Source organism: Mastigoproctus giganteus, chromosome 14, assembly GCF_048544385.1.
Source record: "Mastigoproctus giganteus isolate SK-2022 chromosome 14, ASM4854438v1, whole genome shotgun sequence".
Lineage (NCBI taxonomy): Eukaryota > Metazoa > Arthropoda > Arachnida > Uropygi > Thelyphonidae > Mastigoproctus > Mastigoproctus giganteus.
This window is the reverse complement of record NC_143588.1, coordinates 101454623-101473904: the sequence shown is the minus strand read 5'-3', so window position 1 is coordinate 101473904 and position 19282 is coordinate 101454623. Positions and strand designations below refer to the sequence as shown.

The 19282-nt window shown below is 38.3% G+C and overlaps 1 protein-coding gene across 1 annotated transcript in view; it reads left to right on the top strand.

Moving 5' to 3' along the window:
• LOC150075446 (uncharacterized) overlaps nt 1-19282 on the top strand; it is a 200192-nt gene that overhangs the window by 24296 nt on the left and 156614 nt on the right. The window lies entirely within an intron of this gene.

Sequence of the window (19282 nt, the reverse complement as noted above, 5' to 3'; positions counted from 1 at the left end):
GCTTAAGCAATCTGAAACGTTGTATCATTTTGCCCAGAAAGGCACATATTTGAGATTTCTTAGGGTACATTCGGGTTACTGGCGTTTCAGGTCTCCGTCTCGCTCTGTGGAACCGAAACTAGTTTCTTACGAGGATGCTTAAAAGCCAAGACTGATTTATCTTTCGTGCCTTCCTCAGATAAATAGAGTCCACTCGTCTTCCGACAGCCTCTAGGTTTCAGTCCCCCTAACTAGGTTATAAATTGTCACTGCGGGGATGTTAGACCTTGTCGAGCATGCACTTAGGCAGCCGCTTCCTAAGAGATTCAAGTCGTAAAAAAGATATTTCCAGTGTTGGAACCGCGAACTGTTTTAAACAGTAGGTTGTAATAACCGAGAACGGCCATGTTTGGCAGTGAAGAATAAATTATTAGCAAACTTGTGTCTTCATTTCTAACAGGGATGCGCTAATATCTTCATAAAGTTTTTTTTTGTAACTGATGATATTTTTAAAGTTAATCCGTCTAGAATTTGCTTAAAAAATTACTAGTGAAAAAAATGGTTAGTTCAGGAAATATACGGTAGATGGCGTTGTGTTGCTTTATCCCAAGATGCACTGGAAAATATGAGGTAAGTTCACGAAAGTTACGGTAGATGGCGTTGTGTTGCTTTATCCCATGATGCACTGGAAAATGGCCGTCTAATGTTATATTACTAGAGAAAAAACGAGGTTAGTTCACAAAAGAAATGGTAGATGGCTCTGTATCGCTTTATCCCAAGATGCATTGGACAAGATGGCCATCAAAGGTTATACTACAAATATGATGTTAGTTCAGAAAATATCTGGATCAATTTTTATGTATTTATACAGTCGTTGGGCAAAAAATTAGACACCTTTTACAATTGCATCAACAGATAAACTTTGCAAATATAAGTTGTCCATGGTATGATAACAAGTTCTTTGATTTCTGATGAATTCTATACTCTTTCCTGATGCTTTTCAGTCGATCTGGTCATGGGAAGATCTTTTTGATTTTCACAAATTGTTGGAGCATATTTGGCAGGAGTCATTGAGAAAACAAAGGAAATTAAATGCATCCAAGGCAACCACCTGAAAAGTGCACAGCTAGTGGAAGACAAAAGGAGAATGCAGCTCTAAAAGGAAGAAATGTGACAGAAAGTCCAAGAAAGGATTCCACTGGAGGAGTACCACCAACGACTATGGGACAGTAGAAAAACATTCAAGATTTGACGAGTCTTGATTTACACTTTCTTGCCCCAATGGAAGGGTGGCGTGAACCCCAAGAAGATGCATCCAGAACGTCTACAACTCAAGCAGCTGGAGGTGGTATCGTGGTATGGTTTTGAGATATGTTTGGGACAGCTCGTGCCGTTAGAAAAAAGGAGGAAAAATTAAGAGACAAATTGAGAAACAAAAAGAGGAAAATTAAAAGAGGGGGGGGGGGGGGCAATAGAGGTATGAAGAAGAAAAACAAAAGGAGTGAGAAAAAGAAAGGAAAGAAAGATAGAGAAGAAATTGAGCGATGAAAAGTGAGATAAAGTAGTATGCCAAGAGACAGCCCGAGAGAGAAAGAAAGTAAGTAGAACTAGAAAGAGTGAGAGTTTTGTAAATCTGCTGCATATCCATGCGCTAATGATAGAAGGAAAGGTAGAGGAGGACAAAGTGAGTGGTTGGGCGTTGCTCTACCACGCGGAAGCCACTGTTATTGCAGGTGAACGCAGGTAATTCCCGCACCACAATCCGCACAGATTTAAATGAAAGGTTCCCCCCCCCCCGTAGCGCGTCTAAATGAACGTGCGAACGAACGGCTGCCATTCATTTTCCGATAGGTTCATGGCCGGCCACGTAATTTGCGGGCAGAGCGAGGCCGGGCTGCATAGCCCATGGCCACCCGTAATTAATTAATCCCGAGTCACAGCTGTAAGAGGAGACGCCGTCCTTTTGCGAATACGATACCCAAATGGGGATGTCACCACAGTGGAGGGAGGGAAGGGGAGGCAATCGGAGGAATTTCCATATTCTCCAACCCCAGCTCTTTCAATAACCTAAATTTCAAAATTAAGGAAGCGAATACTCTTTTTAGTTCCATCTAACAATCCATTCGGCTTTTTCCCTAACAATTAAAAGCAGACGAAGAATAGACCATCGTTTGGTCCCCACCATCGACGAATATAAAACTTTTCTCCAAACATCACAGACGAAATACTCTTCCATAATGGCGTCGACAATGCCGAGTTAGTTGCTTCGCAACGATTTCGACTTCTTATTTCCGCATCACATTCAATCACCCCCTCCTCCCCCTACGACCCTTGCCTTAAGCCCAACTTGCAATTTCCAAACTCCATCGAAGCGGACACCTTTGGAAAAAAAAAATCCAATGAAAAAACGCGACCAAACGACACACTTTTCGCTTTGTAAGCTACAAAGTGGGTGGATCGTACCCCGATGCCATACGGGGTCAATTTGAGCGTCTGTCCTCTCCAAGAATGTTCGTCCATCTGCTATAACGCAAAACAGCCATGTCCGCGTCATAAACTTTCCCTCAGTTCACACCAAAGCGATAAGCGAGACAAGATAGAAAGATAGAGACAAGCAAAGAAAAGCATTGGTATGTCACCGGAATGTGGTTTCCGAGCAAATCACCCCTATCCCCCCCCTTCTCTTTCTCAACCCCTGCGTCTTTTCCGCAGCAGCAGCAGCACTAGATAAAGGATTTAAAGGAAGCAATAGCCTGTTCTGGTCGATGTCTTATATCGATTGCCAATGCAGACCAAGAACTCAACTCTAGCTGAAGACAAATTCGCCTTATTCGATTCCTGAGGGTAGAAATATATTATTCTATTGTTTTTTTACGTTTCTTTAGTTGCTAGTGGCAACGAGTTAGGGTTGGGAGTGGGTGGGTGAGGGGGAAGAGAAGAATGGGTGAAGAGAGTAGAACGAAAGACGGGTGGGAATGTTCCTCATCATTGATGAAATGAAGCAGATTTTCAATCTACTTTATTTTATTCTTGCTGCTTCTGTCATCAAGAAATCTGCAGCGTTTTCGCTTTTCTCCTTCAGTGTGTGTGTGTGTGTGGGTGGGAGGGAGGAAATTACGAGAGGTTGATGGTTGTTTGAAAGTGTTTGCTCTTCTCAAGTCCTGATTTAAACCTTTCCTAGCATTAGAGCAACTCAAAGATTTTTAACGAACGCTCAAGTAGTAAATGTACAGCTTTGGTTAGCTGCTTTAAAAGCATCCTTTCCCATCCTTTAAGAGGAGCTAGACGCTTAATTTAATTTTTTTTTTTTTTCGAGAGGCTGGGCGATTTTTTTTTTTTATTTATTTCTTTGCTTTTACCAGGAATGATTATTTGTGAATGCTATCGACTTGTCTTGTCCATAAAAAATGATTTAAAAAGAAAAATTAAATAATATAATAACCTACAGTCTAATAAAAATAATTTAAGAATCAAAAAGATGTTGAGGAAATTAACAGAAAGCCTCAATTAATTTTAACAAGAAACAACAGCTCCACCTACATTAAAATAACTAAGAAAATAAATAATATTACAAGAAACAACAGCTCCACCTATATCAAAAGAACTATAGAAAATTACAAGTATTACAAAACAGCTCCACCTATATTAAAAAACAAAATAAAATATATATTAAAAATACAAAGAAAATAAATAATATTACAAGAAAAAACAGCTCCATCTATGTTAAAAAAAAGGAAATAAAATAAAAAATATCGCAAAACATCTCCATCTATATTACATAAAAGAAGAATAAAATAACAACAAAAACAACAGCGCCACCTATATTAAAAAACGAAGAAAATAAATAATATTACAAGAAACAACAGCTCCACCTATATTAAAAAAAACGAAGAAAATAATTTTACAAAACAGCTCCACAAAAAAAAATAATAATATATTATTTAATTATATATATTAAAGAACAAAGAAATTAAATAACATTACAAGAAACAACAGCGCTACCTATATTAAAAAATGAAGAAAATAAATAATATTACAAGAAACAATAACTCCACCAATTATTAAGAAACAAAATTTCTTTTGTTTCAAAATTTCTTTTGTTTCTTAATATTACACCATTATTAAGAAACAAAATTTCTTTTGTTTCTTAATAATGGTGTAATAAATAATAATTTCTTCATCTCTGTAATAAATAATATTACAGAGATGAAGAAAACAACAACAGCTCCACCTATAATTTAAAAAAAAACGAAGAAAATAAATAAGAAAAATATTACTAAAAACAGTTCGACCAATATTACACAAAACATGAAGAAAATAACAAGAAACAACAGCGCCATCTATATTAAAAAACGAAGAAAATAAATAATATTACAAAACAGCTCCACCTATATTACATGAAAAAATAACATTAAAAACAACAGCTCCACCTATATTAAAAAATGAAATAAAATAAATAATATTACAAGAAACAATAGCTCTACCTATATATTAAAAACAAAATAAAATAAATAAGATTACAAAACAGCTCGCTATATTACACGAAACATGAAGAAAACATCAACAACAGCTCCACCTACATTTAAAAAGAACGAAAATTATAATATTATTTCCACTTATATTATACAAAACATGAAAATAAAGAACAGCTCCACCTATATTATTCAAAACATTAAAATGAATAACAGCTCCACCTATATTACTTGTATTTTATTTATATAAATAACTAAATGGCGTTTTTCAATTTCATTGAAAATTTTAACATTTATTAAAATTATGTAGAAACTAAACACAAAAGTACATTAGAATAACGAATTTCATAATCGTTTTAATACATCTGATAGATATTATTTTAATTTATATTTTATTTTAATTAATCGAACTCTCTCCTTTTTATGTCATTGAAATGAAGTTTTTCTTTGGACAGACGCTACAATCGCACATGATTTTTTTATCACGAAAAATTATCCAAAAATTAAAAAATATAATAACCTACAGTCAAATTAAAATAATTTAATGAATAATCATGAAATATCAATAGCATAAACAGAATCTCACACTTAATTTCGATATATAAGAAACAGCAGCTCCACCTATGTCAGAAAAAAAACATGACCAAAATAAATGACATCTCAAGAAATAAAAGCGCCACCTTTATTACAAAAAAAGGAAAAAAAAATAATTACATCACAAAAAAACAGCTAGTACCTATATTACTCATATTTATTAGTATTATTACTAATTACTTACTAATTGTTATTAATTAGTGATTATTAATAATTCAAATTTTAAACATTCAAATATATATATCGCCCAATATAGAAAACTATTCACAAACCCTTTTATATATAAAGATTTTAAATTAAAAAAATATATTTTTCAAAATCGAATAATTCTATACATATTATAAGAGGAGTGTAAAGAATTTAATACATTTTCATGGCCTAATTATAACCATCATATTTTACGCTTTCTTAATAATGAAGAAGTAGACTGCAGATAAAATTGTTTATTTAATGCAAGTGTAATGCCGAGGCAACTCGTGGTGACTTTGCAATATGAGATCCACGCTTTTTGTAGCACGATATTATGCCCTATGATATTATAACACGCCAACTCTCTTAATTATAATAAATCTTATAAAGAAAGATTAATATTTCTTGAGAAATCATACGGGGTATTTTTTCACGCGCGTGACATTAAATCATGGATTCTTCCAAATACTCTTTCGACCACATGTGTTCCACAAATCGGATATGTTTTTCTCATTTTATACAGCGTTCTCAAGAATCTTTTTGCTCTTTTGAGGTTTTTTAATCTGTTTTTCAAGTCTTAGTGATTGAGACAACCAAGAGAGAGAGAGAGAGAGAGAGAAGAGAAAGATGCACTTTATATTGAACTTCGATACATCTAGATAAGGAAGATAGCCGTACAGTTTTTTTCTTTCCCTTTTTTTTTTTTAAAGAATCATCACTCCTCATACTTCTTTCTTTTGATTGTGGTCCATTAACTCAAGAAAATATCTGTTCCTAGCAAATAAAAAAAAAAAAAAAAATCTATGATTTAGACAATCAAAAACGTTTTACTTCTGGCATGTTCGCAACCTATTAACGATTTTCCAATAAAAAAAAAAAATAATAAAAAATAAAAACCAGTGGAAATTAGTCGAAAGGTGGCGCTGTATTCGTTTCATTAAATTGTTAGTTTCGTATATTCCTGTCATATAAATATGTCTGTCAGAATCTATGTATAATGATGAGGATAAATATGGAGATATCCATTTTATCTTTTTTTTTTTTTTTTTTTTTACTTTGACATGTCCTAACTTGTTAAACTTCTGTTGTGCTAAATCATGTAGATCTCTGCCTCTAGAAATATCTTTGTAGTCCGGGTTATTAGGTCTTCGTAGTTGAAATACCTTTAAGGAAATCCTCTGTCGGCTGCTTGTTATATTCGTCGTCTGCGCGATACACTCTGTCGTCTGGTGTGTCAGACTTGTCGTCTGCTTCGAAAGTTGGCTCAAAAGATGTGGATTTTTCGAAATTTCTCGGTTTTAATTAATAAACAGCTTTAAAAATTGATTTTTTTTAAAGATATTTGTCAATTGGCCTCGAAGAAATCAAAAAACTTTTCTCTGGTAATCAGGACTATTGTAGATATTTACCAGCAGCTGGTTTTATCTTTGAATTGTTGCCTTAGTGCAGAAAGACGTTAGCCAAGATGTTCTCTAAGGGTTTTTTGGCCAGTTATATTGAACAGAGGCGCAATGTAAGGACAGACCTTTTTTACCCTTAGAATCTTTCATAGCGCTCAGGTCACACAGTCATCTGCACAGACATTTCGTTCCTGTCTTCTCCCGGGGTCGACGGAAATACGACACGTCCCCATTCAGCAAGAAAGAATGAGCCTTGTGCTCATGATGGAATACAAAGTGCACCAAAATGCGTAAAAGGAATCTTGACGTTAGTTCGACTACATGCCTTCGCCGAAAGCGAAGGAAAGAAAGATAGAGAGAATGCCCTATTCAGACATGCACTTCACTTTTTTTTTTTATGTCGCAAAAGTAACAATAAAAGCTAACTTGTTCCTTCAATATCTTCCCTCCCTTCACGTATAATTTTTTCCTCATACTTTCCACCTTCCTGCACCTGTTCAAGGGGACCCGGGGACGTCTACCTGTGGGTCTATAAATGGGAAAGTACTTCACGGATCGTTACAGATAACTGAATATGAGCTTAAAAATAATAATAGAAAGAAAAAGGTACTGTGACGTTGACTAGGGTAGTAGCCAATAAGTGGATCAGTTGGTTTGTATAATTATCATTCAGGAAAATGGGAGGGAAAGAATGAAAGAATCTTTGTAAGGGAACTCGTGTTATTAGTGGCTTTGGGCCAAAAATAAAAAAGAAAGAGGAAGAATACAGAGAGAGAGGATGGGAGAAAGGGTCGGATTGCACGTAAAAAAATACAGTGGGTCTTTTAGGAAGACCTTACTTATTTATGTATACTGCCTGGCCATTTTATTAGGAACATCAGCTAACAGCATGTTGAACATTTGGCTGGAATTACTGTTTCGACGATGGACTCAACAAGGTGTTGAAAAATGTCCACAGTTCCAGGAGTCCAGTGGCCTAACATGGCCAGAGCAGATACTTCAGATACTTTCACAGCAGATACTAAGAGTATAATGAAATGGAAACCTACAGGGAGGAGGAGGAGGAAGGCGAGAGGATGACCACGAAAGAGATGGATGGATGATGTAGAAAAGGACTTAAAGACCATGAGAATAAGCAGTTGGAGAAGTTTGATTTCTGGGGGGATTATTGGTGGAACATCGAGAAGGCTAAGACCCATCCTAGGTTATAACGCCAAGAAGAAGATACCTTAAATCTTTCTCCACGTGTTTCCTCAAAGCGCTCTTCGATGTGGTGTTGTTGTAGGGTTTTCTGTTTGCTGGACGTAAAACCCGAGTTTCCGGCAGAAAAAAAACAATGCTACTCTCGCCTGAGACCGACTGACTAACTCAGCCACGATGTGAAAAATGCCCATAAAAATTCCTCACGTAATCGACAGAACTCCAACTCAGGTCTTTCCATCTGGTGTGGGAGGACTGCGATTCTACCAAGCATGCTACCCACCAGGGCTCGATGAGGTGGATGGATGCATTGCCATCTTGAAAGTACTCATGTCCATTGGGATAAAGATTCAACACTGCGGTGGTTATACCTATTGGACTATGATGTTGAGATGCCTGCTCTTGTTCTGGCAACCTTATGTAGCCGGTAAGTGGCTGAACCCTAAATCCCCCGATCCCACCAGAGGGTAAAATTAGAAATCTTTTGTAGTATCAATAGATAATTAAACTTAAGGTATGCAAATGTAAGAAGTCACGTGGTATCATCACATGGTCCTTAATTACCAAATATTCTATTCTAATAATAAATAATAACATACACTGAACCATTATTAAGAATAAAGTTCTTAATAATAAAAAATGCGAAATTAGCTTCTGGGAGCAAATTTTACTGAAACCTGCAAACGAATAAAACTAATTTTATAAAAAGTATTAAATAGTATGAATAATACAGAATTAAAACTGTTTAACATTTATTTTTTTTTGAATTATTGTAGTTTCGGAAGTTAAGGATTGCGAATGGTTTGTGCAGAAAAATATATAGGAGCATTGCAATGGCCAGCACAGTGAACCGATCTAAATCCCAATCGAATATCTTTTAACCAGAAAGGTTTTGTTCGTAAGTACAAATATCCCTTAACTTTTGGTAGGATAGCGCAGAGAGAGAGAGAGAAAATGGGCTCCTTTGGTTGGTGAATAGGAGCATGAAGAATGCGTAATGGATCAAGGAGCACATAAGGCTTCAAAAGTTCTCCGGGAATCCAGACATTATGCGCAACTATTGGCAGTGTCGGATTTGACACCTCAACAGGAGAGTGCGAAGGTCATAAGCGGGCTTCTGCATTTCCATCCAGAATGCGGCCGTGCGCTCCACTTCCAATATTAATAGGAGAGCGAAGGAGTGTGCCGTGAATGGATTTCTCCCATGGTGCATTGGGTTTTATTTTCCTTAATCCGAATATGACCATGAACGGTGGGGGGTGTCCGATAAGTCTCCGTGTATAACGAATTCGAGTGGAAACACCGTCCGAATACTCAGCGCAGCTTTGCCGCTCTTTGAAATGCCTAACTTCGTCTGCTGCCACTGGGGAGGGCATTCGGCATCCTGGTCACGTTCGGCGTTCACTGTTTTTCTTTTATACGTCATAACACGATTTGTGACACACGGGGAAGTGCAGTTTGTCTTCAAACAGCTGATTCTTCCGGACTTGTTTTCGTTCATAAATAAAGCATATTTGACTTAGTAGCTCGACACGCGGGGGAGGAGGTTAGGGGGTGAGCCTGGCCCTTTGAAATATATTCCACATTAGACCGCTGATATGTCCATCAGCTGTCAGTTAAGACACACAAGTGGTATCTGTCTCACCCTCATCTTTGAAATAAATGGTAAATTGAAAATACTGCAGTACTAGGGCAACTCGTTGTGACGTCAGCACTTGTTCAATTGAAAAGAATGATAAAGTTGAGGGGAGACTGTAATCCTTGCTGGAATAATCAATCGCCATGATGTCTGGGGTATCTTATCACCATCCAAAGATGCTAAACTCAGCCAAGTTGTGAAGAAGATCTCAAGTTCAACGATTGGTGATGTGATTTGCAAATGGAAGCCACAAAACGACCCTGAAAATCCCTGAAGTTGATGGAACGTGACATGAGAGCTCTGCAAAGAATCCTCCAATCGTAAAGCAGCTGGATATTGTCGCCTCACACAAAGACCCTCATTGAGACCTTGGAGTAAGTCCCCGTTCTTTGACCATAGACAATTGAAAGCGTGGAGGACGCCCGAAAAAAAGCTACCTGGTGGACTGAATCCTATTGGACAAAACCATGAACTGTGAGGTCTATGTGGACATTGCAGACAGTAATACGATAACTTAATTGGCAACCACTCTTTGTAGATATGTAGGAGTCTGGGTATTAATGGTATATGCAAGCAATTGAAGATTTAACTTTTAATTAATAAATGAATTGATGGAAGCAGTCAGCAAAGAAGAAGGGACACTTAATAAATATGGGTTAATCAGGAGTTGAAGGGATTTCACCGATTATTCCCTGGGCACCAGCAAGACAGGTTGCGTTGGCCACTTAAAGGTTAGAAGTAATTGCTCTCGTGCAGCTGGGATAGCATTAAATAAACTTCTTATGCAGCATCAAATTACCTCTTATCCGAGAAAGAAAACACAGTTGTTCACTGATGAATAAGCACCTTTTCCTTCTGCTGGAAGTGTATAATTTCATTACGCCTGTTCAAATTACGAAGCCATGGCATTAGTCCGTGTTTGGAAGAGGCAGTGTGTTGAACGCTTGGCTAGCTTGATGCTACTTCTAAGATCGCTAATGAGACCCGTTACTGCTTATTAATATTTAACGATTCGCTTTTCTAGATGGGGTAGTGTATCGGTGGACGATTCACTACAAGGCTCTATCCAGCCAACTGTGGTTTTCTACGAACATTTGGAGAGACACCAATTAGAGTGAGTGATAGCAGTTGACAGCGATCGCAGTTTGACACATGTCAGAGTGGGTGCTTAAAGATTTGATGACTGTAGTCGGAGTCTTCAATTTATTATGCAGTTAAGTTCATAGCATACTTGAGATGGTAACAGCGGGGCTTCCTAGATCGTTACAACGTCTTATCGCGAAAGCGTGCCATTTTGTCCTGGATGAAAGCCAACTTTCAAGACAAAATGAATGAGGATGCATCCAGATGAACCGTTTCTCTACATTTGCCCCGAGTATTTCGTTAGAGATACATTTATTGAGGAACCTCTATAATTATTATCTGATAATGGACTGCTAAACACGCGTGAATAGTGATGAATGCTTATATTTTCAAATAATTGATAGATTGAGCGTATATCCTTCCATCGTTTTCTTATTTAATAATAATGATTGTTAAAAGTTCCACCTTTTTCGCAACGTGGCCGAGTTAGTCGGTCTCAGGAAGGTAGCGTGTTTTTCATCCTGTAAATTTGGGTTTTTCTTCCGGCAAAGGCCTTGAATGGGTTGAGCACGCTGAATTCTGATGGGATCCTTCCACTTGTTCAGAATACGAACCTAAGGGGGCATAAATTCAAATTGAGGAAAGAGTTGTAGAATAGATGTGCAGAAATTTGCCTTAAGCCAGAGGGTGGTTAATTGCTGGAACAAACTTCCATCGTTTGTTGTGGAAGTTGATAGGTTGAATAAATTCAAGGCAGAACTGGATAAACTTTTGGAGCGAGTGGATGGGTGAAATAAGAAGGTTTTTTTGGCTGATGTAAACTTGCTTTCGTGCATCATGTGCCTTTACTAATGCTAATACTGATGACACTTTTACCTCGAAGGTGATGGCCACTTTATGGATGGATACAGTGCAATAGCGCATTGTGAAAACAGTGCAAGAATAGTTCGAAGAACATTACACGGATTTCCACCACCTTCCCTGGCCCCCATATTCACTTGATGTGAGTCCATTTGAGAATGTGTGGGATGTGCTGGAGACAGCTATTCGGCAACGAATTTTTCTTCCTTCAACTGAGCCAGCATCGTATTCTTAAAATGCTTAAAATTCTTAATTTTTACAATGCATCTGGTTTTCATCCAGGGCCTGAATGACACTCGTAATTTCTGCTACTCGTGTGGAGGACTCACAGCTAAAAACTCAGAGGAAGAAAATCGACAGTATTGCTAAATGTACGTATTCTTTGTACTTTGGTTGTAAGATTGGTGTTCAGGACGAAATATGGATCCACATATGCGCTCCATTATCTGGGCCACAGATCTGCAGATGTGGCTGAGTGGAAAAAGTAAAAGTATTTCTTTAGCTGTTCGTATGGTGCAGCGAAAATCGAGAAACCACATGATGGATAATGAAGTGATCCCTGAATAAGATGCAAAACTGAAATAAGGAATTTTAATTGGTCCTCAAACTCCTGGAAGATAATTTTTAATCTCTGGTGTTAACTTTATTGCAATTTTATAAACATATAGGCTGTCTAATGGGTTTTAAAATTCAATTTATTCCTTCCACTTCAGGTTTCATCAGGATCCATCATTGAAAAGTGGTACCAAGGTTGCTGGGATACAACCATAATGGGAGATTCTTGTTGGTTTCTTAAGAGTAATAGCTAAATGGATTATTGAAAAACTCTCTGAGTGGCAAGCACTTTTTAAGGATGTTTCAAGTTGCTTCTAGTGGGACGTTCTCGTGGGTAGCACAGTTGGTAGAATCACCATCCTCCCCACACTGGGTGGAAAAGACCTGAGTTTGAGTCCCGTCGGATGAGGAGAGGAATTTTTATGGCTCTTTTTCGCAACGTGGCTGAGTTAATCGGCCTCAGACGAAGGTAGCAAGGTTTTTTCCTCCCTGAAACTAGGGTTTTTCATCCAGCAAACAGAAAATCGCCCACAGAACACGCAATCTACAACCATTTTTCATGCCCCAACTTTGTTTCTACAGCAAGTCAACGAGCATGGCCACTGACAGAAATTAGAAGATGGGTTTTGTAATTATTTAAAAGGAAAATCTATTTAAGTAGCGAAAGTCAAAAGCACAAATCTCTGCGCATACCCAACAGGGCTGTCAATTGTGCGCGCGCGCTGTAATCAGATTAAGCTATTATGCAAGTTATTTTACTGCGACCAGCCAGCGAAGGGACGTTCGCGTATTACAGACCCAACTCCTCCCGTCCTCCCTCCATCCCTACCCCTTAATACGGAGATCTACACAGTGACGAGCATAAACGCCAGTAATTCAGTTTTCTGTCTCTCCTCAATAGCTACCAAGCACTTAGTGAGCAGAGGGATGTCACATTTCGTGTCCGGAAATAGTGCCATCGATCTGTCGGGATTTCTCCTTACAACATCTCTCCGATCCTATTGTCTGAGCCCCTCACCTTCTAATGAGACCCATTACAATCTCTTTTGTTGTCGGGTCCCGTTCTCGTGTGACAGACGGCTCGTCTACAATCCTACCAACTAGTTAGCGACTGGAAGATTGTTAATTGCTCGTGGACCACTTTGCCAAATCCCCCCGTCCACCCTCCACCCCGCTGTGGTGCGTGTGGGTAGCGCTGTCGCGTATCCCCCCCCTCCATCTCCTGGTAGAAGTAAAGTGTGACCTTCGTAGATTGTTGACCGTAAGGGCCACGCTAGCATCGTCATTGATTGGCGAAGCCGGAAGCGACAAGGTCTGCTGTAAGTGTAGCGTTTATAGACCCTCCAGAAGGATGAACATCTCTGGACATGGCTGCATCCGAAAATTAGTTTCTCCTGGACTGTAGTAAGCGGAGCAGATTTCTTCAGAAGGGTACTCACGAATGAGATGAAAAGTTGGCCGCAGGCGAGCTGGAAGAAAATTGTTGTGTCTGTAAATCTCAGAAGCGAAGACTTGTGTTCGAGAGAGGGTTGAGTGTTTGTTTCTGTGGTGATTGTCTGCACAGTTGATTGACAGGTGTGGCCATCGTATTATTTCTACTTCACCCTACCTTATGGAAGGAACTGAAAGAGCGAGCTTCAATTTCTGTGGAAAATATCGTGCGTTGAAAGGAGAAGAAAAAAAGTCTCGGATGCCTCTATTTTTATCTTTGATTTATCTTCGTGGTATTTTCGACCCGTTCAATGGAATAAAGACGCTTTTTCTCACGTTTATTATAGCTGTTAGTACGCGTGCGTAAATGGATTGCTGTTTGTTATCAGTTATTTAAATTGAGTAAACGGAATTTGAATTCGTATGACGCTTTTGTATTACATTGAATTGTTGAGGATTAGGATTATATCAACTTTTCTACCCATTTTGATTTCTGTTCAAGGAAAACTTGAGCTCATCAACAAACATGAAAAAACAAGTTCTAACATGTTAGGCTGTAGTTAGGAAATATATATTTCCTAACTACTTCGGATAATCGAAGTCTACTGCAATTTGATAAAATTAACATTTGGAAGAAATCCCTTCTAGTGGCTAAAAATAGAAGTAGAACTCACTTAGCGGCTAAAGCATTCATAAAAACTCACCTTTTAACTAAAACTTGAACTAAAACTTACACTGTGGCTGAAACCTGAACTACAACTACCCTACTGGCTAAAACGTGAATTAAAATTCATCTGGCGGCTAAAATTGGAACTAAAACTCACCTGGCGGCTAAAGCATGAACTAAAACACACTAAAACCTCACCTGGTTAAAACATGACCTGAAATTTTCCCCCTCTCTCTCTCTCTCTCTCTCTCTCTCTCTCTTTCCGCTCTCTATCTCGCTCTCTACTTTTCTGTCTCTCTTTGTCCTGTGTTCTTTTTCTCTCTCTCTGTCTTTCTCGATATCTACTTTCCATCTATATTTCTCTCTTTTTCTTGTTCTTTCTCCCTCTTTTCTTCATTCTCTGCTCTCTCTCTCCGTTCTCTATCTCGCTCTCTGTTTCTCTCTCTCTCTCTCTTTCGTTGTCTTTCTCTATATCTACTTCTTTCCATCACTATTTCTTTCTCTCTCGCTCCTTCCTTCTTCCTCTCTCACTCTTTCCTTCTTTCTCTGTTCTCTCTTTCTCTCTCTCTCTCTACATCATTCTCTTTCTTTTTCTCTCTTTCCTTCTTTCTCTCTTATCTCTCTCTATATATGTCTTTCTCTCTCTCTCTCTCTATTTCTTTGTCTGTCTTGCTCTCTCTCTCTATTTCTTTGTCTGTCTTGCTCTCTCTCTCTTTGTCTTTCTCTGTAGCTACTTCTTCCTTTCTTTCCATCTATATTTCTCTCTCTTCTCTCTCTCTCTCTATTTCTTTATCTATCTTGCTCTCTCTCTCTTTCTCTTTATCTACTTCTTTCTTTCTTTCCATCTCTATTTCTCTCTCTCTTTCTCTATTTCTTTATCTATCTTGCTCTCTCTCTCTCTCTCTCGTTGTCTTTCTCTGTATCTACTTCTTCTTTCCATCTCTATTTCTCTATCTCTATTTCTTCCTCTCTCACTCTTTCCTTCTTTCTCTGTTCTCTCTCTCTCTCTACATCATTCTCTTTCTTTTTCTCTCTTTCCTTCTTTCTCTCTTATCTCTCTCTATATATGTCTTTCTCTCTCTCTCTCTTTGTCTTTCTCTGTATCTACTTCTTCCTTTCTTTCCATCTCTATTTCTCTCTCTTCTCTCTCTCTCTCTCTCTCTCTCTATTCCTTTATCTGTCTTGCTCTCTCTCTCTCTTTGTCTTTCTCTTTATCTACTTCTTTCTTTCTTTCCATCTCTATTTCTCTCTCTCTTTCTCTATTTCTTTATCTATCTTGCTCTTTCTCTCTCTCGCTCTCTCTCTCTCTTTTTGTCTTTCTCTGTATCTACTTCTTTCTTTCCATTTCTATTTCTCTCTCTTCTCTCTCTCTCTCTATTTCTTTATCTGTCTTGCTCTCTCTCTCTCGTTGTCTTTCTCTGTATCTACTTTTTTCTTTCCATCTCTATTTCTTCCTCTCTCACTCTTTCCTTCTTTCTCTCTATTTCTTTTCTTTCCTTTCTCTCTATTTCTTTCTCTTTCTATATTTTCTCTCTTTCCTTCTTTCTCTTTTCTCTTTCTCTGTATCTCTTTGTCTTTCTGTCTGTCTCTGTGTTTCTCTCTCTCTCTCTCTGTCTCTCTGTCTGGTGGCTAAAACCGGAACTGAATCTCACCTGGAGGCTAAAACATGAACTAAAACTCAGCCGGTGGCTAAAACTTGAAATAAAGCTCACGTGGTGTCTAAAATGAAATCGAAATTCACCTGGTGGCTGAAACTTGAACTGTAACTCGCCTGGCGGCTAAAACTGTAACTATTATGAACATGGCAGCTATTTAAATCGGGTTAGAGAGGGAATTAAGTTCATGTGATGTTTTTGTACGTAATGAAATTATGAGGAACAGGATTTTATGAATCGTTGCCAATTTATTTTATTCAAGTTAAAATACACGTCGCGTAAAAAGTTAAGTAACGTTTTTAATCGCAGTTGAGATAAAATCATTACTATTAAGAGCTGGGGTAAAAACTGAAAGGTTCCTTATATCTGCTAGGAGAGAAGGAAAGAAAGAAAAAGAGCATCCTCGCGTAATTTACTTGTATATTCCGTCTTCTGCATTCTCCTCATGTTTCGTCTGCTTCGATTGCATACCTGAACGCTCTACGTCGTCTGCTTTTTTGTACGAGAATAGTTCGATCAAGGTTGGAAAAATAGAGGGTGGACAAATGTGCAACGGGGGGGAGGGGGGAAGGGAAAGAAGCGGTTTTGTATTGTGACGTAGTTCTGCAACGATGTCTCGTTCCTTGTAAGGGGACACGCATTTTGAAGTGGGTATTCGTGGAGGCAGTGGATATCTCAAAATCGAAAAAGGGAAAATCATTTCGTTGTCAAGAAACTGTAGTTTAGGTGTCACCATGTGACAGTTTGATTGTGCCATTAGCCTTCTGGTTTCTATTGATGGCCTGGTGTGTGTCTTATGTCCACTGGGGAAGGAACAGAGAAATGGCACAGTTATCCTGCCCTCCCTGCGCTTGCCATTCGCTGTAAACGGATCTCTCTCTCTCTCTCTCTCTCTCTCTGTTTGAATTAAAAGTTGGTAGCAAAAATGTCAAGAAGAGAAGGAAACAAAATATTCTGACATTAAACTGAAAATTTATAACACACTTCTGACAAAAAGGGAAAGATGTATCGTTGGGGGATACAGATGGCGCTTTTGTTTCTAACTTTCTCTAGATAGGTTCTACTAGCGCCAAACTAATTGTACCTACAATTCTAAAATTCTGTTGAAGAGCCTTGCGTCGCGGCGTTAGTGGACTGTTCTGTAATGTGCTTATGTGACCAACGCGTGGGACTGATTAACTCGGTGACGGGTGAAAGAGCCCATAAAATGTGGATAGTGAGCTGGCCGATTGTTGTGGTGAGTCATCCGTGGTGATGTCGTTCCTACACGCACAGTTTTCAGGCTTTTCATTTGAAATTTTTCGCCGTGGAAACATCTTAAAAGAGCTAAGCAGATCTCTCAATTAAAACTAACAGTCGAACCCCAAAAATGTTGCATTACTGGTAGCGTCTTCACCAGATGCTGTTTTAAACATTTTTGATTTTATGTAAATTAACGGGGATGCGTTGCTCCGGATGTGATGAAATATGAAGCCAGACGTAGAAGATCTTATTGCAATTCCAGGCCACAATAAAAACAGAAAAAAAGAAACCAATTATGGAGCTTTCAAACTTGTTAAAACTTGTTAAAACGTATAGGAACTTGAAATGTTTTGAGCAAAGTTACGTCGGTGTCGAGTATTTTGTTCCATAAATGTATATTCTTTCTGAATTATAAATAGAACGAGTTGTTAACCCACAGGGCATAACCCACCTGTTTTTTTTTATTGTTCTATCTGTTTTTGTCTTCTTTCTCTCTCATTATTTCTTTCTCTTTTTTTTTTATTTCTTCCTGTTTTTCCTCTAGATTTCTTTCTTCTTTTCTCTCGATTTCTTCCTGTTTAATATTTATTTCTTCTTCCTTCCTTATTTCTCATTCTCTCTGTTTCTCGATTTCTTCCTAATTTCACTCTATTTCTTTCTTCCTTTTCCTCGATTTCTTTCCGTTTTTCTCTCTGCTTCTTCTTTATTTCTTTTCCCACTCAATATGTCTTTCTTTCTCTGTCTCTACTTCTTTCTTCCTCTCTCTATGTCTTTCTTTCTGTCTGTCTTTCTCTCTCTCTCTCTCTCACTCTCCTCCTCTTTCTCTATCTCTCTACATCTTTCTTTCTTTCCCGCTTCTTTCTCTCTCTCTTCTTTCTCTGTTCTTTGTCTCTCTTTTTCGCCTTCGCTGTCTCTACTTTCTTTATCACCCTTTCTTTCTGTCTCTATGTCTTTCTTTCCCTCTCTCCCTCTCTTTCTTTCTCTCTCTCTCTTTCTTTCCTTCTCTGTTCTCCATATCGCTCTCTCTGTCTTTCTTTCTTTGCGTCCACTTCTTTCTTTCTTTCCCTTTCCATGTCCTCCTTTCTCTTACTGTATTTTCTTTCTCGCACTTCCTCTGCCTTTTCTTGTTTATTTCCTTTTCTCCCTCTCTCTGTTCTCTATTTCTTTCTTTCTTTCCCTCCTCTTCTCGATTTCTGGATTTTCTCTCTCTCTTTCTTTGTTCTTTTCCCACTTTACATCTTTCTTTAGTTTTCTCTTTCCCCTTCTCTCGTTCTCTCTCTCTCTCTCATTTTGCTGTCTATCTCTGTTTCTTTCTGTTTCTCTCTCTCTCTCTCTCTCTCTCTCTTCTCTCTCTCTCTCTTCTCTCTCTCTCTCTCTCTCTCTCTTCTGTGCGCTGTGACCGATCTAAAACATCCTCCTGATGGCAGTTGTGTGAGTGGAAGTTTCCATCTTTGCGATTTTGTCTCTAGTTTTTTCATTCCCTTAGGCCGGCGCATTTTATTCGCTCCCCGGGAAGGGTTAATGTACCCTGACCACACACTGTAATGGAATCCGAGCTGGGAGGATCTGCACGCACGAGCAGGTATTTATTTTATGCGTTTTCCATCTATCACATTTGACATCACACCTTGTGAGACGAAGAACCGAAAATTAGCGTTACCTGAAGCTATTAAAGTTAGTGGGAACTCAGCGGGTAGTTAGCAACTTACACACTTTATGGCGCCACTTTTAACGCGCCGGTCCTCGTGACTGCGATCATTAGAACTCACGATCGACACCACTAATTCTACTTTGGCCAGATCACCTTTTTTTTCTGTCTCAGGTGAAACTGATCCTCCGCAACAGTCGCTAATGCGCACTACTTCCGTCGGCTTGGCAAAGGGGGAGGTTCTCTCACTCCCTAGGAGCCTGGCACAAATTACGAACCCCCCCATTAGAATCCAAAAAAAGTTGCAAAAATTACCGATGTGTTTCTGGAGGAGTTGTTCATTTTCGAAACATTTTACTGCTGTTTATGGAAACAAATAATAATTAGCGAAAAACTGGTGCCGATCATCACCAGTCTAAAAGACGTGTGCAAAAATGTACCATCGTCTGCGGTACAGCCTTATTGGCCAGGGAAGTGGCATTTTATGCTCGAAAATCAAAACTTTTGTAACAATTTTTATGGCTGTAATAAATTTTCTTTTACAAACATTCAGCATATTTACTATAGATAGGTTAGGACGAACCCCATAATTATAACTCGTAATTATTATCCAGATTTATTATCATGGTTATTATCGTCATCATAATTATCATCTTGGTTATTATCA